This window comes from Neolamprologus brichardi, chromosome 7 (genome assembly GCF_056152115.1).
Source record: "Neolamprologus brichardi isolate AB-2024 chromosome 7, ASM5615211v1, whole genome shotgun sequence".
NCBI lineage: Eukaryota > Metazoa > Chordata > Actinopteri > Cichliformes > Cichlidae > Neolamprologus > Neolamprologus brichardi.
Window position 1 is genome coordinate 17,644,019 of NC_142110.1, and position 21,117 is coordinate 17,665,135.

General features: G+C 41.0%; 1 protein-coding gene across 14 annotated transcripts in view; it reads left to right on the top strand.

The window, feature by feature from the left end:
• Window positions 1-21,117, top strand: part of LOC102798973 (neuronal cell adhesion molecule-like) — a 76,960-nt gene that overhangs the window by 18,712 nt on the left and 37,131 nt on the right. For 10 of the 14 annotated variants that reach the window (XM_087843249.1, XM_035913673.2, XM_087843255.1 and 7 more), the window contains exon 2: window positions 11,038-11,108. The exons of 2 other annotated variants lie outside the window; for them this stretch is intronic. The gene's annotated coding sequence lies outside the window, so the exon portion shown is untranslated. Of the gene's footprint in view, window positions 1-6,421; window positions 6,537-11,037; window positions 11,109-21,117 lie in introns of those variants that run through there. 2 more of the 14 variants (XM_087843248.1, XM_087843252.1) reach the window with 2 other exon arrangements.

The window sequence follows — 21,117 nt, forward strand, 5'->3', positions numbered from 1 at the left end:
TTTCCTTGTTTCTGCTCTTGAGCCACTGCACGTGATATAGACTTTATATTAGGGCGTCACTCGGAAGCTGGTAATTTCATCTCTCTGCTTATGGAAAAGAGAGATAGAGAGCAGGGCTAGACTTGTTTTCCCTGGATTTGGCTTTTCCGTCTGCTCTCAGTCCAAGTGTGTAGTTGTTTGTTTGAGGAGGAAGCTTTGATTGTGCTCAGAGAAAGCAAAGACTGTCTGAACTTTATCTCCTCATTCACTGCAGCCTCCTATACCAGCTGTGTGTTTTTTGCTTTAGAATTTTCGAGGTCTTAGTATGTTACATTTGGTATGTAACATGAACCTACATTTAAACTGAAATAATAGCTGTGTTTGTTGACATCCCTGACTGCTTCTGTATAGTCTTGAGAGATTGCGGTTGCATTGAGGAGACAGGTGGTATGAGAGCTGGAAAGAGGGCTCAGATGAGGATGAAGATGAAAAAGGGAGCAAACTGTCCTTTGTCTTGCTGCTGCCACAAACATGCACTTCAAAGATTCCTTCTGGAGACACTCAGGCAGCAAAGTTAAGTGAAATTCCTTTAGCTGCTCGTAAAGTAATAGGTTAATGCTTAATGCACAGCTTTAAATTAAACTTCCGTCCATTCATCCGTCTCTAGCTGGTGTGCAATGCATCAGAGGGGCAGGTTGTTTGTGCTTATGGTCACAGAGTTGCCAACGGTAATGAACAGCCGGGATGACGCGCCCCGTGCAGCATCGATCGCACACTCTCACAGACGGTGGATGGAAATTGGTCCTGGTGGGGAAGCAAAGGAGGTGCACACATGCCTGCGCCTTCTGTGGACACATATGGACGCGGGGATCAGTGCACATGCACACACTGAGAGAGAGAGTGAGGGTGAGTGTGTGTGTGTTGGGGAGTGGGTCTATTGACATCTATGGATGCTTACTGCTCACTGGGCCGAAGATGATCTTCTTATGGGTGACAGTATGGAGCATATAGAGGGGGAGATCTGCTTGGGGGGCTTTTCTGTAGTGTTGGTGCAGAAAAACTCTTGGATGTCTTCCACCTCCCCTCGTGTCCTCAGCTGGTGCTCTCTGCAGTTGGAGACAAGCCCCATGCACACACCATGTCAGACCTGGCTGCAGCACTTCCTCTCTTGCTTCATTATCACATGGATGGTTGCCATATTGCTATATACTGTATGGCTATTGTTGGCAATTCACTCAAAGTCTTTGGCTTGAACATGGTGAGCTAACAATAGCCACAGGAGGAGGAATTTCTGTTTTAGTGGCTGAAAAAGCAGTTAAGGTGCTCCACATCCTCAAAGCTAAATCTTAGTGCGGGGATTATTATTGCAGTGTCAGTTGTTATTCATTTAATTTCTAATGCGATTGCACTCACCAAGTCGAGTGCTGAAATCGGGAAACACAATAACATCGCTTTAAAAACGCTCACATGATCAGAATGATTGCAGACTATTACAGTTTGGCCATATTATCTGGACTGCTTGAGAGTTAACCCTCTCAGGCTCAAATTAAGTTTTTTGTTGCTTATGCACAACCAAGTCCTGCAGTGGTACTTCTGAGTAAAAAAAACTCATAAAATATGTATGTGGGGTAATCAAGTTGTTAGTTTTTAACTGTTGCAAATCGGCAACAGCTGCCTCGAGAGGGTTAAAACTGAAAATAAGCACTGCGGAAATATCCATATAATCCTTTATTGCAGAGGAAAGCTGAGCAACTTAGCAAACAAGAAGGTAGAAAGGCTATACAAACAAACATAAAGATGCCTCTGACAATATTACAGTTAAGTCAGCAAGTACATTGTTTGTATTGACAGTTGTAAGTTTGTACTTCTTCTGAGGCCTGTGATGTTGATTGTGTGGGATTACCAGGTCCTAATGGAAAATTGTGGTTTATTACAGCATAGGTTTTGTTTTTCTGACCCTTTTGTGCTGCCTGTTATTATAACACGGGAATCCCCAAAGAGCTAGAATCAAATGCCTTTGTATATGGACAATAAGACCATCAGACAGGTTTTACAAGTCCATGTTAGCCTTGTTATTTGGGAGAGAAAAGAAGTGGACAATAAAACCCACAAAGTCTTTGTTGTTGTTGTGTTCACTCACAGCTGTTCTGAGTAACGAGGGAACTTTAGTAACCTTACAGATGTACTAACTGTACTTTTTAAATTCTAATTAGTAAGCTCGTCTAATCTAAGCTGCTTGTTTAAAACTGGTATGATTGTCTTATTGTTGTTTCTTTTGCTCCATATTATTGCTCAGTAGATTGCTATGATTCATATCATTGATGGTACCATTCCATATTTCTTCCCACTACAACAGATTCCATGCAAACAGAAAGTTTTGGTAAAATCACAAACTGTATATCAAAGATGTTAGCCACTGTCACATCAGCCACAGTTTAGTGAGGTCCTGTTATGAAACTCTGAGACAAACCTTTGAGAACATCCTACAACATGCTTTTGTTTTGAAACAACAATTTTTGTTTTGCCCCACCTGATGAACCAGGCGGGGCAAAGGTAGCAAGTTAGGGCCATCCTACAGCTTATCCTGCTTTATCCTTCTTGTTGGTGCTAATGGACACTGTAAGTTTAATAATAAGCACATTGATAAGATGTTAAATTACCATTTCACAGCATCAAGCCATCAAGAAAAAATATACTCAAGTCATAAATGAAGTGAAACAAACCTTTTACACACACAATTTTGCTTATTTTGTCAGTCTCCCCCTGCTGGCCATTAGAAGGAATGCAGAAACCAAATTAATAGTAAGCACACACTTTATATGAAAAGAAATCTTTAATCATTAAAGTAATTTTATTTGCCTTCATTTAGAAATAGTTTCAAAAGCTTAGACCATAGCAATATTGACCTTTCTGCCAATTTTATGACTGACTTTTTACAACGTTGATCTTAGACATTAAACTGTTAGTCCAGTGTTATTATAACTACTACAAATATGTGTTTTATATTGAAGTAAAATTAAACAGAATTGTCCCCGAACAATTTAGAGTACATAAATTGAACTGATGTTATAAACGGTTAGTAGCACGAAAGACATAAAAAGACGCTGCTGCTCTGGCTTTTGTTAAGTTGAACTATTGTGTGTTTTGAATTGTGTCAGGGTCTTTGAGTAGAAAAAAAGAAATACGATACAGAGCACTACAGGTCCTTAACCTCAGGGATGGCCTGTGTGTGGTAAATCTCTCCCTTTCTACACACGCTTTGTTTTTTTGTTTATTGTTTTTTACTGTGCTCTCTCTGCTTCTCTCTCCCTCCGTCCTTTTCTTTTCCCCTCCATCATCCTCCCTGTTGTCTTTGAGCATGTTAACACTCCAGCCCTGTCAGTGAGCCTCATGGCACCATGGAAACCAGTCACACCATTCTCTGCTGGTGTGTTCCTGTGCGCGCGCGCGTGACCGTGTGTGTTTGTGTGCCGATAGGCGGGATCGGGGTCTTGTTTAGGTTTTTTTTTTTTTAAAAAAAGCTGAGGAGAGGTCGCAGCCGTCCCTAGGGCCGTCTTTCTGTAATTCATGTAAATTCCCTTAAGACGCCGGCAGCTTTGTTTTCCTCATTGTTGCAGCTGAATCCGATGCCTCTGTCATCAGTGCGGCTTGTTGTGAAATGCTTTCTGTTTCCCCGTGAAATTCCTACACCTTCATTTAGCTCCTTTGATACTTTACCAGTTACCCCACGTTATCTCGTGATAGTCTTGGTACATGATACCTCAGACACCTGATCTCCTCGGTGTTATTGTGTCCTAATGAGTTCAGGCAGAGTTAACAAGACTAAATTTGATGTAGGCATGGACGAAGTGTCCTGTCAGACCATTTTCATGCTTTTATTGCTTTATACAAAGCACATTTAAACAGTTTAATAACTGAAATTTGACCTGAAAACAAGACATAAAACATTACTGTGCGATACACTGAATATACTCGGGCAAACAAATGTGGGAATGATGTATTAGGAGCAAACTTTAGAAGGCTAAATCATCCATGCTTGTCTTTTCTTTCTGTTTCTGACAGGCAATGAAGTATTTCAAGTGTCCCCCGCCCGCCCGCCCAGCCTCGATAGCCTTGTGAACCCAGCCTCTTATTCTCTCTCCAGGCCAATCATATTTCACTCCCATTCACATTTCTGAATAGGAAGCTCGAAAGAGTCCCCGCCAGAGACAAATGAATTTATGAGTGTGCACAAACAGTCGCATGCACACTGTGCGCAGCTCCAGTTACGAGGGCCAGGTCTAGACGGCAACATGAAAGTTTTTTTATTTATTTATTTTTCTGTTAAAAGTTTCTATTGAAATATGCAGTTGCCATTGAAATATCGTTCTTCTATTGGTGTCTTGACAAAGACCGGGGAGGGCGCCAGTCCTATCTCAGTGTGAGACTGAAAGAGCAAATGGGCCGGCAGGGATCGCCCAGTGTCTCTGCACTACGGAGTCAGTGTGCAGAAATAATGCCCATTAGACTTGGTCAATCACGCCCCTCGCTCAGTGAAATATGGCCTTTTCACTCATTTCATACCACAATACGTACACCTCACTGCTATCCATCATCTCCCTGAAAGACGTCCGCTACAATGAATGCTTTTATTTATGATACTTTTTTTTTGTTTAAATTAATGGCTTCTCATGCAGAGACGGTAGATGCTGAGAAAGCTCAACGCGCTGAGTTATGTTTACACAAAAGGACGACAGAAGCTGTTCATTAGCAGATTAAGCTGGAATTGCAGTGCAAAGGTTTCGAGTCTCTCGACCACCAGTGACAGTCTGATGGTCTGTGGGCTGATGTTTTCATCATTGCGAGTGGGTGGACGTTATGTACTCACAGCGATTTGCAACAATGACCATGTTGTGAAGCCATTCAGCTTTTCCCACTGGAGCAGACAGATGTCATATGCCATGGAGTATTATGAAGTGGGTATTCCCAAAAGCGTAACCAGTGAATGGAGACCCTCTCTTTTTTTATGCAAGCATTTGAACAATGAAAAAAATACTTCAGTAAAAGTGAAGAAGAACTATTAACAATGTATAGTAATGAAATATCTACAAGTGCAATCCCTCTTTGAACAAATGTGATTGGTCAATAGACCTTAAGCTATGAACAGATATCAAAAATGTGATAAACATTGTGCCAATGGTGTCAAAACTCATGTCCTTTGCCTACAAGTTCTGCATATTAATTTCCTGATATCTGTCTTTAGAGAGATTTGTTCCATTGTACCATGTCCACTTACTGTATTCCTATTTTTAAGCTATTGTACATCTGTGTGCATGTATGGAAGTGTGCCTTTTGGAATTAATGTGTGATGCTGTGGTTGTTTTTAAAAATATCTTCTGACAATTACGAGTCACAGATCAACAAAAACTGTGAACCGCTAGTTTAATCTCTTGTAAATGTTTTGCACTTTTAAAATCACAATTCAAATAGTTACTTGTAACAAAAAAAAATAACAATTTTAAAAATTACTTTGTGGAGCAAAGTGGAAGCATAAAGACATAAAAACTCTGGAGTAAATACGTGTGCTTTTTGAATACCAGGGTTGAGGTCCTTGTTCAGTCGGAGCGAGAATCCTCTTTGATGCAGATAAAGTTACATTTTCAGTGCTTTTGCAGCGAGGGGGTGTTATTTAAGGCTGGGCCCAGAGAAAAGTGACTCTTTCAAACCATTGTTACCCTCTGCAACCATAGCTAACGGACGTCAAAAGACTTTTCACATCTATTCTCTTAAAATGGGTTGCAATAATGCTGGCGAGGAGTCGGCAATAAATAAGCTTCCTCTCACCGTGTCAGCTAGATTAGATTGCATGGGGACATCTGTTGAGTGTAGGTGAGTACTTTCTCTGGTGTCTAACTGTATGGGAAAGGAAGTCCTTGGGATGTGCCTTGAGGCTTTTTACTCGTTTTTTTTTTTTCTTACGTTGCTGTTCAGTCTCCACCCTCTATTGAACGCCTCGAAGGCCGCATTGATTCGAGCACAATCGGTGCAGCTGACAGTTATTTTACTGTAGACTGGGTGCAGTTTGATTTAACATGCAATTATAGTGCCACTGTTGCTTTTATGCTCTGCCAGATTCATATAGCAGGATGTTGCGCTTCTGTCATTGCCTCATTTCGCAGACTGTTACGTCTTACGTCTTATAAAAACAAATAACTTTAAAAATATTTCATGCTCTTGCATAAAATACTAAAAATTGCCACCCAGTAACTATGTGGATTCTGCGAGCAGTTCATGTGATACCAGGAAATGTTTAACCTCTATTGTAGAGACACAAAAGGTTGTTTTAATCCCACTGTGAGAGGGGAGGGAGGGTCAGGGGAGGTTTTTTTTTTTTCTTTTTTTGGAGGAGGGGTTTTGGGTGTGCGAGGGAACCAGCCCCTCTCTCTTTGCTGTCAGTCAGTTACAGCAGACACGTCGAGAAGTAAACAACCACCGGGATTATGACAGATGAACTGGCTTTATGTAATGAATGCACAAACTGAGGCGACTTATCCTTACTGACACACACGGAGATAAAGGTGATGTATCGGCTTTGTGGTTAAATGGCATTTAGGGGCACAGTGTCTCTGTTTTACTCTGTAAGATCTGCATAAGTCATCTTCTTAAGTTTTGAATATGTTTTTGTGAGAACTGATGAAATATCCTGGATGATTAAACCGCTTCAGCAATTATTTGATTTTAAAAAAACAATATTATTATTGTGGGGTTCAGTTCATTGGTAATATTAATTACTAATCAGGACAAATATCAAATAATTGCTGCTTTAAACTTCTCAGTGATGACTGTGTGTTGGTCTTCTCTCTTTTATACAATTTAAAATTAAGTACTTGGGGGGTTTGAACTATTAATCAGCCAAGAAATTACATTTGATGGTGTTGCTTTTTGCTTTTTAGAGCTCATGCTGGTTGTTTTATCACATGTTGGTGTTGATTGACAATTATTTTTGAAAATTAGAACTACAAACACATATTAAATTGACAGAATTGTTCAGTGTTTTCACCCTTTTTTAAAGCAAAATATTATCTTTTAAAGTGTTTGTGATAGTAAATTGAATATCTTTGGGTTTTTAACTTGACTGGGCAGCAAAAGGCTTCTGAAGATTATTTAGACAAAACGAATGACGGTCAGTTTCTTCACCACATTACCAAATGAATCTAAAATCTGCAAACTAGTTGATACACAAAGTAGTCATCAATTGCATGAATCTGAAAATGTTTACTAAAACATTTTGAGTCTTGGTTTCATCGTGTACTTGTAGCCTGTCACTCTTTGACAGATGAAGCTGTGGGTGTTTTCCTTGTGGTAAAACCTACAGACTGGTTTTGCAGCTCAGGTTTGATATTAACACGTTCATAGAGATTTTGCACCTTTCCAGCACTTGCACAATCAGCAAATCCTCTTCATTTTGTTGAGCCTGCTTGCTTTAAAATGTAATTTCAACAAAAAAACAGAACCTTTCAATCTGCAAGCCATGTCCTCTAATTTAAATTCAATATTTCTTCCCTCTTTGGCAGTAATGGCGCTTCATCGGGAGAACAGTATCATCTATAGCCACTCTGCCTCTCATTAGGCGATAGTCTAAAATTAAACCAACAGGCTTCCGTGCCAACGCTGAGCCCCCTTCCCCTGTTTATGGACACGGCAACACACGCACAAACGTACAGCTAAGAACAACACAGCCTGGAAGAGAAAGCCAACCAGACCCTCATTAGAGGAATGACACTGTGCTAATTAGCATTTTTACAGTGAGCCATGCTTGTTTCGCCTGTTGACATTTCACCGGACATGCCGAATATGCCGAATATACCGAACATGCCGAATATGCAGTATATGTGTCTCTACTCTATTTTGCATGAGATGACAAATGAAAAACAATGTCCTTAGAAGCAGGTATTCAGCAGTGTACTAACAATGCCGTCTTTGCTTTGTGACATCAATTAAATGTATGCATTTCAGTTACGTGGCACACTTTTTCCTCATTACTTCACAGTTGTAACAAACAGAGTTTAGTCAGCGTGTTCTGTTAATAGAATACAAAGTCTTACACATTTAGATAGCTCAAAAAAGATGTGAACACCATCTCAAAATTACTTATTTTTGATGCATTTTAATAAATTTACTTTTGGCCTCTTTGAAGCGCCATAAGATATACATACTGTTTACTTATTCTGAGTGTGTAAAGCTGAAATTATTAGCAATCTGTTATTTCTTGCACATTGTTCAAATACGGATTAACATAATATATTTTTAATTTGGTTTTGATCTGCTTGATGACTCTATTTCAAACAGATATCTGCTCTCTTTGTAGCTTTGGTTCGGTCTCCACCGACTCCTGATGACAATATCAGTATATCTCTATCTATTCCTAACTGCTAAATGCTTCACAGTGTTAAGCAGCTATCCTAAAACTTTGTTTGTGGGTTGTTGATTTGGCAGGGTGTGTACAGTTTGCTGGTACGCTGTTAACAAAAGGATATAACCCAGACAATAAGCAGAATGACACAATAGAACTGAAGGGGTGAGCACCGATGTGTTCATTATTATTTTGGGCCGTCTTTTTCCACAAAGCGTCAGTGTTATTGTGAGTTTTAGAAGATTCAGATGTTTGCTTTGTTTGGCAGGTCTCATGGCACGAGAGTGCTCCCTAAGGTTTTGAGGGTACTGTTGGTCTCTTGCTGTGATGTGCTTTGTAGTCCTGCTCGCTGCCCAAACTCAGCATCCCATCTCAAGCTATTTTCAGTTTCGGTCCTCTTTCTTATCACCATGGCAGCTGAGCTGGACGAGAGCGCTGCACGACTCTGTAGTGTCAAAGGGCAGAGGTGGGGTGGTGAGACGGCTGACTCGATAACATGGTGGGAGGTTTCTTTTGATGGGATCAGAAGGCAGCTCTTTCAAACAGGATGTGGAAAGGTCACTTTGTTGCTTTGTTTTATTCTAAAAAGTCGCAGCTGTAATCAGCTGTTTGATCCTGCAAACCCACAGAGAAGAAGAAAACTGTAAAATCGGTTGCGCATTCACCAAAAGCAAAAGAAGGCAGCAGCTGAACTGTAGCGCTGCTCTTAGGTACGGAGTCAGCTCAGGTGTCAGCATTATTACAGTGTGATGCTGTGAGAGAATAGTATGCGTGTCAGTGTTTTTTAAAATCTGGGTCAGAAACCTTTAAATTCAGGGCTGTGGGATGATCAGATTTTCTGTTGTAATATTCTGTAAGAAGTAATAAAGTGACTGTGCGAGCTGATAAGGCTTTTGAAACGTCGAGCTGTGTGGAAGGTTGAGGTAAATAATGCAGGTTTTGGGGGAACATGGCTAGAAAACAATTCATATGATTGTAAACAAGCGTGCAGCACAAGGTGCACACATTTAAATTTTGGTTAGTGGGGTTAAAGAGCGATATTGAGACAAAACATATGCCATTTGTGTTAAGCAGAATTAATGTCAAATAACTGTTGACAGTTGTGAAAAGCAGTGTTCGTATTTAGCCAAGTGGAAACGGCTGCTTCTCTCAGTGGGACTTCGAATCATACGAAGAGCAGGAGACTGAAGTCGATAAGCCTTTGCTTGAAGTAAATTGGATCTGCTTCTTCAATCATTTTGCAATCGATTCCGTTAGGCGTGTCCGTGTTGACTGTGACACAGTTTAAGGAAAAGAGAAGAGAGATTTTGCTACAGCACCAATCGCAACAGAAGCTGGATAAACCGAACAGAAGTTATTAGAAAAATGAGAGAGAAAAGACAAACATAGGTCAGCATAGGTTAGGACAGAAAATCAAAGCCTTTTCCAGCCTCTGACCCAATGTAAAGTTCATATTTTTATAGCAGGAGAGTCATGAGAGAAGTAATTCAGTGTGAAACATTGACTGGGTTTGGAGATTTATGTCAAAATATATATTTATTTAATTTCAAATCTGTCAAGACACATCTGTATATTATCTCCCAGGTCCATGTGCGGGATCTTTAGTTTAGGTCATGATAGGAGGAAGAAGATGAATGGAGAGAGCCTTCTTGGCCACGTGATAAGTCCAGTGTGTTTCCTACTTTACATCCTATGACAGCTGAGATAGGCAGTGACCCTAATTTAGATAGGAAACTTAAGAAAATGGATGGTTGGAGGATGAAGGCATGATGATCACATTTGACTCGATTGGTTGCCCCACAAATTCGCCAAGCTGTCATGCGAAACCTTTTTCTTTTCTTATTGATTATTAAAAATATAGTTAAGTGTGCGTTAAGGCAAACATTTCAATTATTTTTTATCAAGTGTGAGATAATAAGACAGGAAGGCTGAAAGTGGAGGCTGTGTGAGGAAAAGGTGATATAACCAAAAAGGAGATGAGGTCAGAGGAAAGAGGGCACGAGCAGAAGATAGGTGAGGACGACAGGCGTAGAAGAAGAGGAAGAGCAAGTATAGAGAATACACACAGAGTTAAGATGGGATAAGAGAAGAGGAGCTGAAGGAGATGAAACAAGACAAGAGGAGAGATGAAGGGAGGAGATGTCTCTCCTCCAGCTCTTAGCCACGGGCCTTTGTGTCTATCAGCTTGGATTGCACACTGTTGCCTCTCAAAGTCTCTGGTTTACACAGCTTGACTGTTTAGATTCTTTTTACCTCCAAAACTTCACAGTTGGAAGCGTTTTAAGTGCATTTCCAGCCAGTCGACACACCCATGCATGATTACATATATTTAAAAAGAGAGGTGGTCTTTTTTCATAAGAGATTGATCTGAAAGAGAGAATTATCTCTCTCTATCTAAATATCCTGGTCTAATCTGTGCTGTGACTGTGACGGAGCATTAGACATGCAGTACGAAAAAGAAGTGTTTTTAGCAGAGTATAAAAAACAAAGCACAGATTAGTGAAGCCATTCTGAAATCAAACAGATGTTGGGAAAAGCCGTTTAGGAAAGACTAGATGTTCCTTTCAAGCTGGTTTAAAATGCTGGTTGTTTCCACAACAGGAAAGCAGAGAAGTCTACATAGTGTGCGCTAAATTTGTTATTCCCTGCTGTCCCTTTTTAACCAGACTGAATTCAGCCAGACAGCGGGCGAAGCAGGCCAGGGAGGAGGAGGAGAGAGGGGATTTGGGCTTCTCTGGTAAGTCGGAAACTCCACGGATATCAAAACTTTTCCAAAACAGTGTGAACTTCCGGCCTTTTTGCAATCAAACGTTCTCGTTCTTCTCAGAGCCATTTCCCCTCCCACTGGATGTGAACACACACAGATGTCAGTCTGTTGCCTTTCCTGGCAAATGTCCCCAGTCTAAATATCTTCGTCTACGATGCTGCCAGAATGTGAATTTATTAACATTAGCACTCCCTAACCAACTCCCCAATCATTCTACAGCTACACGTCTTTCTCTTTCACTCTTTGTAGCAGTGCCTACTCTTTTGTTCTAGCTGAAAGGTAGAAGGTCAGCACTTGTTTGATTTCCATTTCTCTAGTGGCAAAGTGTGGTTTTTGTGTGTGTGTGTGTGCCCGCAATCATTTTGGCAGCGAGGTTGGGCAGCCAATAAAAACAAAACACTGTTGTCTGCTTTATGCCTATGGTTGTCACGGTAGCACACCCTCTCATCCTCGCCCACTGCTGTGAAAGTGGGCGTCAATACTTAAAAATCACAAAATAGCACTCAGTGCCTAAATTGCGCCTGCTGCCTTATTGACACATAATGCGTTATAATGGAAATCGCAGAGGTAGAAAAGTTCCCTAATGGCAGCAGTAAAGTAGCTCTCTTGAGTGTGAGGTCTCGGGATGCATTAGAGTCCAGAGAATTGGCTCTCCGCTTGCACAGTGGTTTTTAAGTGACCCTCCGTAACCTTTGGCTCATCCCCTCATTCTGCCCTGCTGAAAGTGTGTCTGTGATTCAGCAGGGAGTTGATCTAATGCACTGTGAGCTGAGGTGACACGGTGTGATGTGTGTCCACCGCCCAGTGGAGTGTGAAGGAAGGATCCCACCTCGCCCTTGCAGCACGCCGTGCCAAGCGGGGAGGCTGGGAGTTAAGGGACTCTGACAGCTTGGAGCTCATCTGCCTCAGCTGTTGGTGCTATGGTTCTTTTACTTTTGCCATTGGGGGGCGAGGGGGCTCCCCTTCTCTTCCAGTTTATCCATTTATGTTCCCGTTTGAATCTCTCTCTTTGCCTCGACTTTTCTCTCTGTCTGTGTCTGAATTTGTAATTCTTTCTGCTTCATGCTCAGCAATCAGTTATTGTGTTGTGAATGTGTGCTGCAAGCCAGAGAGGCTGAGTGTACACTTTTGAATGGCCGCGTCATAGAGGGCAACACCGAGGAGTAGCAGTTTGAAGCACAGTGAGGCGTGAAGTGTGTATTGTGAAGAAACAGCTTTTAGGTCCCAGGCTTTCAATAGAGGCTAGAGAGGTTTCTGTTTACCTCCATGCTGCTGTCTTTCACCGCTTTCAATCACGTGTCCAATCAGAGCGTGTTGTATTAATGTTTTTTTGATAACAAATAGAGGTGAGTAGGAAACAGATCAAAGATCAGAGCTGTGCATCTATCTATCCATCTGTCTGTCTGTCTGTCTGTCTGTCTGACTGAGCAAGTATAGTACACTGAGTGCATTACTAAAATGTAAAATAAAATAGTAATTATAATAAGAAGAAACACAACCATAAGATTTTATGGCCATAGCTTTGATTTTTCCAAATGTCTGACCTTGCTACAACTGATTACGTGTTTCACTTGCTAAAGGCACAAAATTTCCTAAAACAAGCAACAAGTGCAGATGGCTGCAGCGCAGGGCTGGCAGAGCAAAGGGAAGAAAGGTGCCAACAATCCACTAGTGTCTGTGGGTCATAGCCAGTTATTTTCTGCAGCCAAACATTGAAGGATTTATTTATTTAAAAAAATGGTTTAAAATGATTCTTGATTCTGCTTTCTTTGGTTTTACCTAAAACTGAAACTGCATATTACGCATTCCCTTCGGTTGCCAGGTTCTATTTACCCAAACTTCATTTTCATTTTATTTTACATAGCTAGCTAGGGAGCTGGCTGATGTTTTTTTTTTTAACTGGTGCAGTCCATCTTATTTGTCCATCTTGTGATATTACTACATTGCTGAATCTCAAAAAACAGTGGGTGAGGTGAGCAGTGTTGGGGAGTAACGGAATACATGTACCGCCGTTACGTATTTAAAATACAAAATATGAGTAACTGTATTCCGTTACAGTTACCGTTTAAAAAGGTGGTATTTAGAATACAGTTACTTTGAAATAAATGGATTACACGGCGGTACTTTCCTGTTTCATATTGTCGCAGGTCAGGCCTGTGTGGGTTTTGTTTGACAGCTATGTTCTGTTGTTCCAGGCGGCAGCGTTATGGTTGCCATGGTTACGTTTCCTGGGTGAGAGAGCGCCTTTTTGTTGTTGTTGTTGTTGTTGTTGTTGTGCTAAACTAACAGGCAGAATGCTACAGGTATAGCTCTAAAGAATGTAGCGTCATGGGCAGTGTAGTCCGTGTTGCAGGGAGAATGGACCGCCATACACGTTATGTGTTATGTGTGAGCAAGAGGAGAGAGAAAAGGGATAGTGGAAAAGTACAGCAGTCATCAAGCAAAAACAGGAGCTGGAAGCATGTAAATATAATAATAACCACTGCAGCCAAGAAGAGTGCCTGACGAGCCCAGTTGTAAGTAAGCTATTAAGACTCGACTGTACATTGTGTTCGTGTTTTCCTCCGAAAACAATAAGTTCCGTTGGAGCAGTCTTTCAACGCCTCTCTCTGTCTCTGGCAAGAAAAGTTGACCCACACAACAAAGTAAAGCTAGTTTTCGGCTACAAGCCGACACGGAACCCACCGTATTAGCCAGAGGTCCCTTTACTAAGGTTCGGAGACGCGGACCTTCAGTAACAGTAATAAATCACAGCAATAGTACATTCATGTAGTTGTAAAAAGCCTGATAATATATTAAGTAATCCAAAGTATTCAGAATACGTTAATGTCATTGAGTAACGTAACAGAATACGTTACAGAATACATTTTGGGGCATGTATTCTGTAATCTGTAATGGAATACATTTTAAAAGTAACCTTCCCAACACTGGAGGTGAGTGCAGTTTTGTTCAGAATGACTGGAGGGTTTTCAGTAACCTTTGATGCTTGACATTCTTTCTCTCCCCTAATTTTGTGTCATGTCTCCTCTGCCCACAATCAAAGAGTTAGAAAGTGACCCCTGCAAAACAGAAAGGGCAAAGTTACAAAAAAGGTTGTATGAACCCAGACTTTGCTTTTTTTGCCCAGTGATACTTTGGATAGAAGGAGTGTATGTGTGTATTTTATATATGTATATTTATTCCCCACTCGCGCTGTGGACACTCCTTATCCTTCAAGCTCAGGTCCTCTACCGGAGGCCTGAGAGTTTGAGGGTCCTGTGGAGTATCTTTGCTGTTTTTAGGACTGCCTTCTTCTGGACAGATATCTCAGATGTCGTTCCTGGGATCTGGGAGCCATTCCCCCAATTTAGGAGATAGTGGGAACACTACTGGTCTTCAGAAGAGAGACTTGGGGATTTGAATCCCAACCAGTTTATGAATCCATTCTCAGGGTAGGCCCACATGCTCCCTAAGCCTACTTTGGAATGTGAGTGAGAGACACATAACTGGAGAATTATGCTGTTACAAAAGTCAAAAATTCAGGTGACTCGGGTGGTATTTACACTTTCATTTATAAACTCATGTGGAGTAAAATGCAGCAACTTTGCGAGTGGATGACAAAAAAGAGGATAAAGAGAGAGATTTTTTCTATTCATGGATATTTGCTGAGCAATGACTGTAATTTTCATTCAGAGGTTCTGTGAATGTGGAGGTGAAGCACAGTCCTCGGATCGCGATGTGAATGGCGTCACTGGAAAAAGGTTTTCTCTAAAACTACATATCTGCGGCAGCACCTCTGAATTTATATGTGACTGTTCAGACTGAGGTCACGTTCAAAAAATAAGATGTGTCTGATTGAGGGCCGCAGATGAGCATCAGTTTGAAAATTGAACAAATCAGGCTCAGTGGGATTTGCCGTGGCTGCGTGTTATGAAAAGAATAGATGCGAGAGATTAGTGCTATTTTAGCCTGCAGTGGTAACACGGCCTAATTAGAGCGAACATAGTTCCTGTTATTTTTCAGGTTCACTGCAGAGCCAAAAAAAGCCTAAAAGTTGCATTGAAAAGGCTGAACACCGAACACTAATTTCAGTTTTAGATTTTTCCAGCTCAGTGTAACTGAACAGTTTGCTGTGAGTAGAACAGCAGTTTTCTTTCATGTGGTTAGAAAGCAGTGATATTACTCAGCGGCAGCTCAGAGATCAGACACACTGCGGATAAGTAGTGGGATACACGCTTTCGCAGAGGGCCTCTGGGCTGCTCCCAGCGCACACTGTTTCAGATGAATGCATCAAGACGTTTCTCCGGTGTCTCTTCATTATACGCCTGACAATTCTCTTACGGTTCTCTGTGTCAACACTTATGTCTGTGCGTGTAATGTCTCCTGTTTGTGGGAAAGAAGCTGCGTATAGACGCATTGTTTTAGTGTCTCTACTCTAATAGATGAAGGAGAAAAAATGAGATGTCTCATGTCTATTATGATGATTTACTTTTAAGAGTACTTGTACTTCAGCATTTTCTCATTAGATATAACCTTAACTTTATGACCACTTTTATACAGAAATCATAGTGTATAAGTGTATGACATTGACATGTAATCCAGAGATTTACTATAAGGTTTTCTGCTTTTTTCCCAGTGAGACTGGTTTTGTGAGAAGCAGACACAAACAGGGAGATACCCGGAGACCCAGCTAGTTTTGGGAAGCACATGAAAAAATAAGCAGATGAATAGATGGGCACAAAGACAGTGAGGGCCAGAAAGAGGCTGGTGAGGCCCTTCATGGGGGACTTCTGCTTGTCTTTGCCATCTTCCAGGGCAGTGGAAAAAGTTGGCTTCATGCACAGCTGCTTCACAAACAGCTCAGCAGAGAGCCTGGAGAATCTGCTCTGTGTCTGGTGTTGCATCTCCATCTTTATTTTCCCTGATTGCGCTCTCCTCTCACCTGCACAGCCTTCCCCCAGGCCTCGCTCCACCTTCGCTGCTCTTCCTGTCTGTCCAGTTATCGGGGAATCAAAAGTTGTGTACTTTCACACAGTTATGTGCTAGGCCTGTTTCTTGGAGCCAGCCAAGCTAGCTGATCCTCCCTTTCTCCCAGTCTTTATGCTTTGTTAAGCTAATTGACTGCTGGCTTTGCTTCATATTTAGAGCACAGACACAGGGTTTCTGCCAGTTGCAAGCCCATCGGCATGCCGGGCCTGAGTTTGGCATTCCGCTTTTATAGATACAACAACAACTTGAAGTGAAGATCTAAGGTTATATGATTTTATAACTTAATACCATCTAACTTCAGTTCAGTTGATACATGTATTCTTTTGCAATGCCACTCTTACTCACAAAGCCATCAATGCTCAGACACTCAGGCAGACTGGCTAAAGAGGGAGCATTTTTCAAAAGGAAGGCCCTACTTCACTTTACCATTATTTTTGCCAGAGAAGGATCAGGCTCTGGCCCATCAAGGCTTCAAATCCTTTGTTGGCGCTGCGTGATTAGTGATTTTTGTATACATTTTTTTTCAGTGCGAAATGTCTAGGATGGAATTTCAATGTGGCTTCAGGACTGAGAAGACTGTCCTTATACTGTCGAAACTGGTGGGATCTATCAGTGTTGGAATAGCCTCTGAGAAACCGAATGATTTATGTGCCTGCTAGCTGTGGGTCCTGGTTCAAGGCCGAGCCTATCTGCTCATCACTATAAACAGCGTGCTCCCTGGGTGTCGTGCTGGAATACAAATGCTTGAATTTAGATGTGACCCCTGGCTCACCTGCATCTCAGCCAATTCTAATGAGAAATCTCTCTCTGTGTACCTGCTGTGAGAGGGAGAGTAAAGGAATGAGTGCGTATGAAACATAGAGGCACACTGAAATAGCAAGCGATTCAGACTTTTATTTATGGGTGTATATTGGAATACTTTTTGCTGTTACTATTTTGACTGTATTCATTTTAAATGAGCACATTAATAGGCATTGCTATAAACATGGAATAAACAATAACCCCAAAATATTAGGATACCTAAACAGAGACATGGATTTTATTTGGGATAGGACAACATCATTTTAGTTTGTGGTGCTTTTTTAACATGTTGGTCCCAAATCTTCCATAGGTCTTCAAAATAGGTTAGCTAGTGACTCAGAAGGCTATTAATCACATCATTTTTATACTCGTTACAGTTTCAGTGACCTCTTTTGATGGGAGCATTGCCATTCTGAAGGAGACCCCTCCCAGCAGGAAAGAAATATTTCTTCATGCGATAAAATCGATTGCCCAGAATGAGCTGATGTTTTTGCAGCTCTGTTGTACTACAGGTCAAGGCTACGGGTTTTGCCTTTAATTGTTTTACATATGTGATAAGCATGGATGCCCATGTCAGCTATATTTACTTGGTGAAGTGGTATAATGTCAATGCATTAATTTTGTCCGGTAAAACACCAGCTATTCAACTGAGACATCTATAGAAAACATGTGGAAACTTTTAAATCAAGCCTGAGATGGACATTGAAAAACACAATTTTCTGGTTACAGAGAGTTTAGGTTTACATTGTATCGTTGACACATCACAAAATTCTGTTGCGCTGAGTACTGAAAACCATCATCTTCACTTGAAATAGTTTGTGAATCACATTAGATATTCTGTAATTTTATCCTACACTTTATTCAGCCGTGTTTGGCTGTGGCTGCTTGTGTAATCACACCATTTAATGCTGAATAACTTTACCTTCATTAGCTGAGGATGAAAATGAATATGCAAAGAATATTTTCTTGTGTTTATATACAGAGAAAAGTACTGTTTTTAGAGAAACCCCCCCAGAAATTGCTATAATATCCCAACTCATGAATAACTGTGTTTGAAGCGGACTGTTTAATGTAAACGCGACGACCAGTAAAATCCTGTTATTCGTTTTTCGTGGAGGTGGGTGAGGTGTTTCCTGTGGAGATACTGTACTGTATCATTATGTGTTAGGTTGGTAATTCATTATTCTGTCATGTCAAGGCCCCCCCCCAGAAAAAACTGAAACACCTCTGGGTGGCTTCCCCAGAAGCAGGTGACACACGCTTTGTCCTACAGCGATGTTTGACCTCACTGCCTCATCCTTTTTCCTCTACCTGTACTGAGTGATAGATGCAGCCAGATAAACGCCACAGGCTCCACCAAAGCCTCACACAGCCATTATCCAACACTCAGCAGACACTTCTCATGCATTAGCGACCAGTCTCATCCTGTCAAAGGCAGACGCAGGACAGAGACTGTTAGCGGAAGCTTGCGGACTGTTAGTGTTAAATGGGAGCAGTGTTTCCTCCGGAATCACCGGTTGACAAATGAGGGCTGATGGAGCAGTTCTTGTCGGAGGCCATTATTTTTGATGGGACCAGATGATCTGTAAGGATGGAGCACTGTTTGTCTGAGCTGCGGCGCCTTCTGGGCAAAATATCAGACCTACTCGAAACCACTCAGACTCTTCAAATGATGGATGTAAAAGGGAAAATTGCTAAGCTGTAACACCAAGAATTTTTTTTGTTGAGTCTCTGGCGTATTGTCACGACTCAGCATCAGCCGCACATCCAAGGAAAGTTGTGAAGAACATAAAGAGACTCCCTTTATGAGAAGGCTAAGTCTTTCATTATTGTCATTAATACTCATTAGCTAACGTTTCAGTCATCCAGACCCATGAGAGAGATAGAAGCATGTTCACACTAAGCCTCGGTAAGGCACCAAGAGTCCTGATCAGTCACTCAACCTCCAGGGGTTTTATTTTCATTGTATTCTTTAATCTTCAAACTCACTCTTTAATTTTACCAAATCCAATGCTTCAGTTAAAATTAGGTCATTCAATTACATACTGACAAAAAAAATAGTTCCATCAGCTTAAGGGAGATGTTATCGCTCTCCCTGTCATTTCACTTTTGGTAAAATAAAACATACACAAGTTCTCGGCCTCAGAGCTTAATTAGATCAAATTCCATCTGAAATCCTTGGATGGGAAATTCAGACTGAAAATTCCCAGCATCTCTGCCTTCATTTCAAAGAAATGTTGGAGGAGTTTGCACAGGGGTATCTTTGATGAATTGTTCACTTCCCCTGGAGGCGAGTTTAGCATATGAAAACCTGACTACAGAAACAGAGTCCCCGTACATTTTGCCAAAGTAAGCAAAGCTCATTCAGACTCGACCCAAAGTGAACATTTGGATCAGCGTTGCAGACACACTGCTGTCACATTAAGCAGCACTTCTATATGCGCTGCGGTGTATTTTGGTGAATAATGTGAGTTGTGTGGGTTGGTTAATGGTACTGTTTTTTGTTTTTCACTGAGTGTAAATAAGAGGAAAAAGTATGACTGGGAAAGTGAGTTGACTCATAATTATTCCACCTTCTGACAGCTAGAGAACCAAATTTTTGTATTCAGTTTAATGTTCAAGTCTTTTTTCCCCTCTGTCTTGAACAATGTTTGGTAGAGTATTAAAGAAAGACTGCAACTAAAAATAGTAATGAGTGAAAACAGAAACAGTTGAAAGTTTAATAGCAAAAGCAAAATAAAGTAATCAGAAAGATGATTACAGAACTCCATGTAACGACTAAGTACACCCCATGATTCAGTCGGGATTCAGTGGCAGGACCTTTAGCAGCAATAATATGAAGTAATCCATTTTCGTAGGACTTTATCAGTGTCTCACATTATTGTGGAAGAATTTTTGCCTACTCTTCTTTCTTTGTGCACAGGTCTCTGAAATGCCACCACAGCATTTCAGTCAGTTTGAGGTCTGGATTTTTCAGTGAAGCTTTTTCTGTTGTAGATGCGCTGCTGTGCTTGGGATCATTGCCCTGTTGCATGACCCAGTTTGGGCCAAGCTTTAGCTGTCACAGCTGGCCTCGTGTTTAACTCTAAAAACTTTGGTGCACAGAAGAGTTCATGGGCAGTGACTCCAAGGTGCAGAGGCCCTGTGATTGTACCCGTCCAGTTGTATGAGATGTTTGTGCTAATATGCTCTGTTTTCTTTTTGGCATCATGGTCAAACATTTGGTCTTGTTTGTGCAAAGGCAATTGTTGCAGAAGTCTTGTAGTTTGTTCAGGTGCAACTTTGCAAACTTTAGCTGTGCTGGCGTGTTTTGCATTTTTTAGAGAAAAGAAGCTTTCTTCTGGACACAACCTGTCCAAACAAGCCATATTTGTTCACTCTTTTTCTAATGATACTGTTATAAACATTAACATTTAACATGCTTACCATTACTTACCCTCTTAATTCCTAAGGAAGCAGTGGGTGTATTTACTTTTTCACACAACTGTGTTCAGTCCTTCAACCTGATTAATTTTTTTTTATTACTGTTCGAATTGCTTTAGTCATTTATTGATCTGACATGTAAATATATAATTTTTAAAAAACTTATTTAACTCACAGATGCTTTGATTCAGTTCTGTTTTTCTGAGCTGGTTCAGCACAAGACGAAGGGTAACCTCCTAATAGTGTCTTTTAATAAGAAAAGACCATGATTTGATTTTCTCACACTTTGAAAGGACCATTGTTTGTGTCCTCTGTGTCTGAAATTGGATGGTGAGTCCTTTTGGAGAGCAGCGGAGGGGAAATGATTTGTATTCACCTGCCGTATCTGAAAGGGGCTGAGGAGGGGCTGAGAGAGAGAGAGAGAGAGTGAGCGAGAGGGGGCAGTTACATAGTGCTTTCTTTATATGATAATGGATTGCGCTGACATTCACACACATTGTTGTGCGGCGTGTCAGTTAATACTCTTAACTCGCGGGATGAATGGCAAATTTTAAACAGATGCCATTAAAGTACTGTCTCGCACTGGCACAGGTGACAGATTTATGTATAATGTGTCTTTTTTATGAAAAAAACACCAACATGGCACCTTTATGCACGTGCAACATATTTGTCACGTCATCATTCACTCCTGCAAATGAATTCCTTTTCTGAATTTCTTTTTTTTCTCTCTCGGTTTTTTTTATGTAACCCCACTCTCTTTTATTGGCCCAGCTGGGCAACTAGATTC